This window comes from Chrysochloris asiatica, unplaced genomic scaffold (assembly GCF_000296735.1).
Source record: "Chrysochloris asiatica unplaced genomic scaffold, ChrAsi1.0 scaffold00093, whole genome shotgun sequence".
Classification (NCBI taxonomy): domain Eukaryota; kingdom Metazoa; phylum Chordata; class Mammalia; order Afrosoricida; family Chrysochloridae; genus Chrysochloris; species Chrysochloris asiatica.
In genome coordinates, this window is record NW_006408611.1 from 850,469 (window position 1) to 859,161 (window position 8,693).

Genomic DNA, 8,693 nt, shown 5'->3' on the forward strand with positions numbered 1-8,693 from the left:
TAAGGACAAAAGGACATATTGAGTTCTTTTGTAAAGACCAATACTGCCATGTGGGCTACAACTGAGTGTTTGCTGTTAGAGTTGCAGGAATAGTTTCAGAGACTGGAAATGATTGCCTGTCAAGAATTTCTTTTTACTTGGATCCATGATCAACACCCATTGAAGCAACAGTCAAGATATCGAGTAACTTATTAGATTGGGTAAATCTACTGCAAAAGACCTCTTTAAAATGTTCAAAATAAAAAATGTCACTTTGAGGATTAAGATACATCTGACCTGAGCTTTGGTATTTTAAATTTACTCATGTGCATGTACAAAGAAGGATTAAAACATTTGAATTATGGTGTTAGCAAAGGAGAATACTGAATGTAGGATGGATTTCCAGAAGAATAAGCAAATCTGTCTTTAAAAATATATAGTCAGAATGCCCCTTGCAAGTGAGAATGGTGAAACTTCATCTTCTGTGCTTTGAACATGCTATCAGGAGTGATCAGTCCCTGAAGATACTTTATCATACTTGGTAAAGCAGTGATCAGTGAAAAAGAAGAAATTCAATGAAATGGATTGACATGGATTCATCAATGGGCTTTAATATGGCAATGATTGTGAGGATGAAGTAGGATGAAGCAGTGTTTTGTTTTGTTTTTATATAGGGTGGCTATGAGTTGAAATTGATTTGACAGCACCAAATAGCAACAAGAAAAACAAGTTGAAATAGATTAGGGAACTGCTGTCATCAGTTCTAAAGTTTTCAAATAGAAAACATTGCTGTTTTTCTATGAAAATACATTGATGTTCAGCAAGCAGTAACTCAGTGCCTCAACCCTAGTTTATTTCAAATGGAAAATCCATGTGTCTAGACATAGTTATACCTAGAATAGAGCCAGGGAAGAATTGTAATTCTATTGTTCCCGGGATGAAGAGCTCTCCCTGCCTGCAGATCTTGAAAGCCTTTTTGAAATGAAATGGCAAGTCTAATAGAGAGAACTTGAAAGCCTCTTTGAAATTAAATGGCAAGACTAGTAAACAGAAATCTTATGTGGGTTCATTAATATAAAACATAACTGAACTAATAAGTCCTTTATTGTGGAGGACTATTTAAAAATCATATATTTGCAAATATTTTAAGTAGGCTTCTAATATATCATTTTTCAGATGGGCTAATGTAGTCCCAGAGATGTTAAATGCCTCATAAAAAGACACAGAGCTAGTTATCATGTTGTTGTTGTTAATTGCCATCAAGTTGGTTCTTATACATAGCAACCCTGTGTAGGGTTTCCTAGGACCTGCTGGTGAACTTGAGCCACCAGCCTTGTAGTTCAAACCTGCATTGCAGTCCACTGCATTAACCTGCAGTGCCACACCAGTTACTGGTAGTATGGAATTAACAACCAGGTTGCCTGTTTCCCATTTTACTCTTTTGTTATAGGCTTATCTATTAACACTCTGACTCTCATATATTAATGTTAAAAAACATGTCACCAAAGAACCAAATTAGATCTTTGGAGCCTACTCCACAGAGACCATGATTTGGAAATCGGGTAATGATGATCATGGTTGATGTATGCCGTGGAGTCGGTTACGACTCATAGGGATCCTGTATAGGGTTTCTGAGGCTGTAAATCTTTACAGGAGCAGAAGGTCTCATCTGTCTGCCATGGAACAGCTGGTAGTTTCAAACTGCTGATGGTGAAATTAGCAGCCTGATTTGTAACCACTATGCTACCAGAGCTCCTGGAAATCTGGTAGTAGAGGCTTGGTATTGTATGTGAATCTGGTGCAAGTAATCATCAACCTACCAGCTGAGAAAATCTAGTACCTGACAGGTTATTCCAGTTGCTGCTGTTAAGTCCTATTTAGTCAGCTCCAACTCATAACCACCCAGTATAGGATTGGCTAGTGGATTTGAACTACTGATCTTGTGGTGAACAGCCTAGTGTTAATCCTACAGTGCCACATCAGGACTCCAACTAAAGTACCACTGATACATAGTTTTCTGAATGAGGTAGTGTGATTCAACCTCCCTGAACTTGTTATGCTGTTGGTAGTGGTGGTTATGTACAGTGGAGTCAGTTCCAACTCATAGCAACCCTGTATAGGGTTTCTGAGGCTGGGAATCTTTATCGGAACAGAAAGCCTCATCTTTCTTCTGTGGAACAGCTGGTAGTTTTGAACTGCTGATCTTGAGATTAGCAGCTGATTTATAACCACTATACAACCAGAGCTCCTTGAGCCTCCGTTATATTATTTATAAAATGGAAACTCACTGGGCTTTTGTGAGAATTATATATTCATATCTATCTATCTATCTATCTATCTATCTATCTATCTATCTATCTATCTATCTATCTAACTACCAGTATGTGTAGCAGAGTGCACTGTACATGGCATTTGCTTAATATATGCTACCTAGTGTTGTTGTTGATAAACTGCTTGGAATGTGTCTTGCTTGTATTAATGGGTACTTTGAGAGACTAACTTTATGCCATCTACCTCTACATGGTAAGTGTATATGTACGTGTATGAGTATGTGTATGTAGGTATCTTTTCCCATTTGAGTGACCCAGTTTTCTTACTCTTTTCCACACCATCATTAATTTCATAACATAAAGTACTGGTCTGCAAGAGCAAGCATATCAATGAGACAGTTCATAATATATATATAGTTTGCTTATAGGGGAAAGCACAAACGCAGTCCCCCACTACCACGAATTATGCAGTGGAATTTCTTGCATTTGGAAAAATTGCAGGGGTCAGCATATCCTAAATGCAATGGATAAGCCTTGCCCTGGGGAAACCACCTTTATGATCATGGAATCTCCCCTGCCAGGTAAGTATTCATATATATTTTTTAAATGCTGTTTTCTCTTTTCTTCCAATGGGCCTTAAGTAAAATGGCAAATTGCATTCAGTATGCCTGGTGAGAACTCACATTTTTGATTGAGAGGAAATATGTTTAAGTAATTTAGACATTTTAGCATGGCTATTCCCACTTGTGCTAGAGGTCTTTCAGTCCAGTGAGCTTGTCAAATACAGCAAAAATATACTCAACCATGGTTGTCATTTATATGTATTAGCTTACAGGATACTAAAAAAGAAGTCTACCAGGAGATAAAATAAATAAGGAGCTCAAATCACCCAAAATGGAGACTGGAATGCCACTTTATCATCAAGTGTCTAAAATAACTTGATTGCAAAGGTTCTGAGGATAGATGGGGAAATAAACTCAAGTGCAAAGTGACAGTTATGCCAAGAAAAATAGAAACGAATGTCCATTTTTTCTACTCAGAGAATTCTGAGTGGTTTTGGTGCTATCCAAGTGCTTTAGGTAACACAGACACTCTGTAAGTGACTTCAGAAATAGTCATTAAAGTATTGAGAGTGACAGTTATGTTTGACTCTACAGAGGCATTTTATCATTGAAAATGGCCCTAAATATCGTGTTTTAGTTGTTGGTGGAAGTAGTAGTGATATCTGTGCTAGTAATGAAGTGGTAGACTCTATTTTCTGTGTTCTAAGAATGTCGTTGGAGCCCTGGTGTGGCACTGTGAGTTAATGTGCTGGACTGCAAGGCCACTTTGAACCACAAGATAAGTGATTCAAGCTCATCAGTCACTCCTTGGAAACCCTATACATGATCCCTGTGGGTTGGAACCTACTCAGTGGCACATAACAGAAACAGCAACAATGTAGCAGGCAAACTGGTTGACCATAATTAGACCTTAATACTGAAGAAGCACCTAAATCCAGTTTGATACCTCCTAGTGTGTGGTTATGAGTCAGGCTGCCAACCTCAAGGTCAGCAGTTCGAAACTACCAGTAGTTCCGCAGAAGAAAGATGAGGTGTTCTGCTCCTGTAAAAATTTACAGCCTCGGAAACCCTGTGCAGGGTCACTATGAGTCAGAACTGACACCATAGTACTTCAACAACAAGTGTGACTCTTGAAATGGTGCTATAGGATAAGCACTGGACTGCTAACCACAAGGTCAGCAGTTCAAACCAATCAGCCACTCCTTGGAAACCCTATCCAGGGTCACTGAGTTGAAATAGACTTAATAGCACTTAACACTAACAACAACAGTGTGTGAACTTGGGAAAACTATTTGAAATTCTCAATTCTCAATTTTGTTATCCGTAAAGTAAGTGAACTTTTAGAAGTAGAGCATCAAGTCTTTCTTCTGAGACACAACCAAGTAGGTTTGGATTGCCAAGCTTTCATTTAGTAGGCAAGGGCTTCACCATTTGTGTCAAACTAAGCTCCTAAATTGTATAATGGCACAGCTCATAAGCAAAAGTAATAGCAGCAAGTATCCAATACTGATCAGAACATAGACAGTAGAAAAGCTGGAAATTGTCTAAAATGAAAAGGAATGTATAAAGAACAATATTGTATACACTTGTGAACAAAAATGGATAATTATTGGCCATTTTGGTTCATGCAGTCCTATAGTTTACTATGCTATGATTGACAATTTGAAGAAGAATGGGGTTGTATTCATTTTCAAAAAGAGCATTTCAAGATCTATCTTGTAGTATAATGCTGTCTGTGTAAGGATAATATCCATACACTAAAAAGGAATACCAGTTAATAATAATATTATTCAAATTTTTGCACCAACCACTAGAACTAATGATGAAGAAATTAATCAATTCTACCAACTTCTTGAGCCTAAAATTGATCAAATATGCAGTCACGATGCATTGTTAATTACAAATGATTGAAATCCAAAAGTTGAAAATTAAAAGGATGAATCTTTAAGTGGAAAATATGACCTTGGTGACAGAAACCAAGCTGGAAATTGCATGACCAACAACTCATTCATCGCAATGTCTGTTTTCAACAATATAAATCATGACTATACATATGGACCTAACTAGATTGAGTACACAGGAATCAAATTGACTACGTTCTTGGTAAGAGACAATGGATAAACTCAATATCATTAGCTAAAACGACTCAGATGGAAGTTCAGGTGGAAGCTAAATAAAATTAAAACAACTCCACAATAACCAAAACATGACTTTGAGGACATTCTATTTGAGTTTCAAGATCATCTAAACAACAGGTTAAATACATTAGACAGTAACTACAAAAGACCAGAGAAAGAGAACGGTGGGGAATGGGTGACTACATTTACAGGATCTCCTGGCAGCCCAGAGTAGTTGAGTGCATTTTACCTCTCTGAGAAGTGGTAGCTCACAGAAGAAATGAAAAGTGGTCTGAGGGACAATATGATTATGAAAGACTTCCAAGAGACTGTGTACCTCCTCGAAGTCATCCCAGTGATGGCTACCATAGTGTAGTTAATATTGTGCCAAAGAAACCACCACTACTAAACAGACCTGATGAAGGAAGCAACAATAGATATTGCGGTCATGTAGATTACCAAGAATATGACGAGGGCTGCAGTTTTTCTCATGATCGAAGAAGTGGTCCACCTCACAGAGGAGATGAATCTGGCTATAGATGGCCAAAAGATGATCATTCCGGAGGTCAGCAGTCTGAATACAACGATGTGAGAGATATCTGTAGAAGAAAACTTTTCTATTCTTCCCATTATGCAAGAGACCAGTCTCCTCATAAAAGGAACACTCCTTTTTTCAGAGAATCACCTGTAGGCTGAAAGGATTCTCCACACAGCAGATCTGGCTCCAGTGTCGGCAGTAGAAGCTACTCTCCAGAAAGAAGAAAAAACATACTCTTTCCATCAATCTCAACATAGAAAATCCATGCATGCTGATGTTTCCTACAAACAGCAAAATGAAGGAAAGCTAGAAAGAGATAAAGAGAGATCTGTCCAGCCTTTGAAAACTTCAAGAGATGCATCCCCTTCAAGTTCTTCAGCAGTTGCTTTATAAAAAGGGGTTATATAAGACTGGTAGGCTAACTGAAAAGGAACTTGCTGAGGCTGCAAGTCAGTGGGCTGCTGAAAAACTAGAGAAGGAAGAGGACAGTAACTTACCCAAAATTTCAGACTATAAGGCAAGATCTGCAGCACCATTGTTCATCGACCAGCCAGAAGAACCTGAGTCAAATGCAACAGACGACATAGAATCATTTGAAGACAGTCAGCTAACCAGTCATTCTAAAGCAGTAACATCAAAAACCAAAGAGATTGACTAGGTATACCGACAAGACTGTGAAACATTTGGGATGGTTGTGAAATGCTGATTGAGAAAGATCCTTCATTAGAAAAATCTATACAGTTTGCCTTGAGGCAGAATTTACATGAAATAGGTGAGCGGTGTATTGAAGAACTCAAGCATTTCATTTCAGATTATAACACCTCTGGTCAAGATATTGGAGAGCCTTTTTAGATTTCCTGCTCGGATAAAAGAATATTTCTTTCCTTGGATTATGTAAATCCTTAATATATGGAATTTTTGTATTGAAGAAGGAAACTTTATGATAGTTGACCATATTTCCAATATCAAATAAATATATAAAATTGTTTGAGTTATTTTAATGAAATGTTTCTATCTACATGTAAAGTTCCTCTCTACCTTCTTTCCTCCTAAAACGATGTGTTAATTAATTTTTCAAAGTTTTGATAAAAGCAGTCCTAGAGAACAACTCTCTATATTTACTCATGGTCTGTAGTCTTCCACAGTATGTAATCATTTGGTCATAGCAATGTAGTTCACAATTTGGAGATCATTCCACTTAAACATTTCATAGTAACAATACCATATGAAAATGTTAGAATTCTGATATGTGATTTTTGACTTTATAGGCTTTGTAACAGAATATATTACTATGTACTGTCCATATAAATGGAAGACTTTATTATCTTAGAGAATATTCACTTTTATAATAATTGTCATTCTTTGATAAAATTAGAACACTTACATCTCTAAAACACACTTCAGGATAGAATCAATTTTTTTACCCTCTAAGTACATTTATTCAGTATCTCCTGTTAAAATCATCCTGACTACTTTCACTGATGTGTGAGTCTTATATAATCTCATACAGAAGAGTAACAGAAAAGGGATAATTTGAGATGAAAGATGAGGCATATTTTAAAGTTTAGATTTCTCAAAAACAAGAACAATTGGGAAAGAAAAAATTAGTGAATATGGGAGAGTGAGGTTATATTTTTTTCCATAGGTCCATAGTCCTCATCTCAAGAAATAAGACAATTGATAATATGTCCATCTAAGACTAAGTTACTTGCAGAATATTTATGTGTTAATCTCTGTTTATAATCCAGTGGTTTCCTTTTTCTGCTGTGCTTGTGAGAGGTTCTTAGTTCTTCTTTGAAATTCTTTTTGAAAGGAGTAAAGCAGAGTGGGCAGTAAACCCATCATAGTTTACCCCTTAATCAGCAGTCTACATAAACAGCCCTTCATGTGTAAGCCATCCAAATCACAGGTTAGTGAAGAATCTAACTGGGCTGATTAAAATATTCTGTTCATTTCCTGATCCTTGCTAGTAGCCCAGTGATACTTAGCAAAATATATAATTTTGTGGCATTGGTTAATGAGAAAACTTTAAAATCATGTTTGTTATTACTACTCCATTTCATTATCCTCCAATCCTCTTTCCATTTCCATTCTTTCTCACTTGAATTCTGGAATTTTATTTTTAGTAGCCTCTATTTACAGTATCTAAAGAACTACTGCAGTGTAGAAAAAAAGTAATTAAAAGTAGAAATACAGGATCATAAATTTAACAGAGCCTATAATGGATATCTCAAAATATATGTGTTATGTCATTCCATAAATTTTATATTTGAGAGTAATACTTTTTAAAAATTTTCCTAAATCAGACTACCTTGGGTTTTTTTTTTTTTTTTCCCATTAAGATGCTGAATTTATTTAATTTTGGTAAAATCATAAGCCAAAATGAAATTCCATCTCCAATATTCTTCCTAATAGGAACTCTGTTACCCACACTAGAAAGACTAAGAATATACTATCTCTCCAGGATTCAGATCCTGTAGTCAAGAAGTCACAAGTTTAAAAATAAAATCTGAGAAACTACCATAAAGACAAAGGAGATGTTCATTTTGTTAAAATATATTATTGTTGTTGTTAAGTGCCGTTGAGTCGGTTCTGACCCAAAGCGACTCTGAATAGGATTTCCGAGTCTGTAAATCTTTAAGGGAGCAGAAAGCCTCCTCTTTCTCCCGTGGACCAGCTGATAGTTTCAAACTGCTGACCTTGGGGTTCGAAGCTCGATTCGTAACCACTACGCTACCAGAGCTCCTTTTAAAATATATTAGAGAAGTTTTATTAATAACAGATGCATTTAAGTGTATCACAACAGATTATTTCTTATTTATCCCTACCTTTGAGTTACATTCAATATGTAAAGCTGTTGATAGCTTGCCATAAACATTATTTTGGTAGACTTACCAGTGTTAAATCTATAATTTTTCTTACTGTTGCTATTTTATATTTTACCTTTTTAAAGTCTAAAGATTGTTGTTGTTGTTAAGTGCCGAAAGTGTAGGATAGATAAGCTCAAAAGTGGACCAGAGTGTGTGTTTTGCAAAATGTTCTTCACCGAATTAATTTGTTCATGAATTATCCATTGTTTTCCACAGCATCCCTAGTTAATGTAATAAACTTTTCATTGTCTTTCATAAATCCTTGATAATCAATAGAGAAAAGCAGATATTGTGAAAATTTTTGTGACTTCTAAAAGTGCAAAATAAAACAACCAGATTTAAAAAAAAAAAAAAAA

General features: G+C 36.1%; 1 pseudogene; it reads left to right on the forward strand.

The window, feature by feature from the left end:
- The first annotated feature begins 2,772 nt into the window (after positions 1-2,772).
- On the forward strand, positions 2,773-6,319 carry LOC102817016 (annotated as a pseudogene).
- Positions 6,320-8,693: the final 2,374 nt, after the last annotated feature.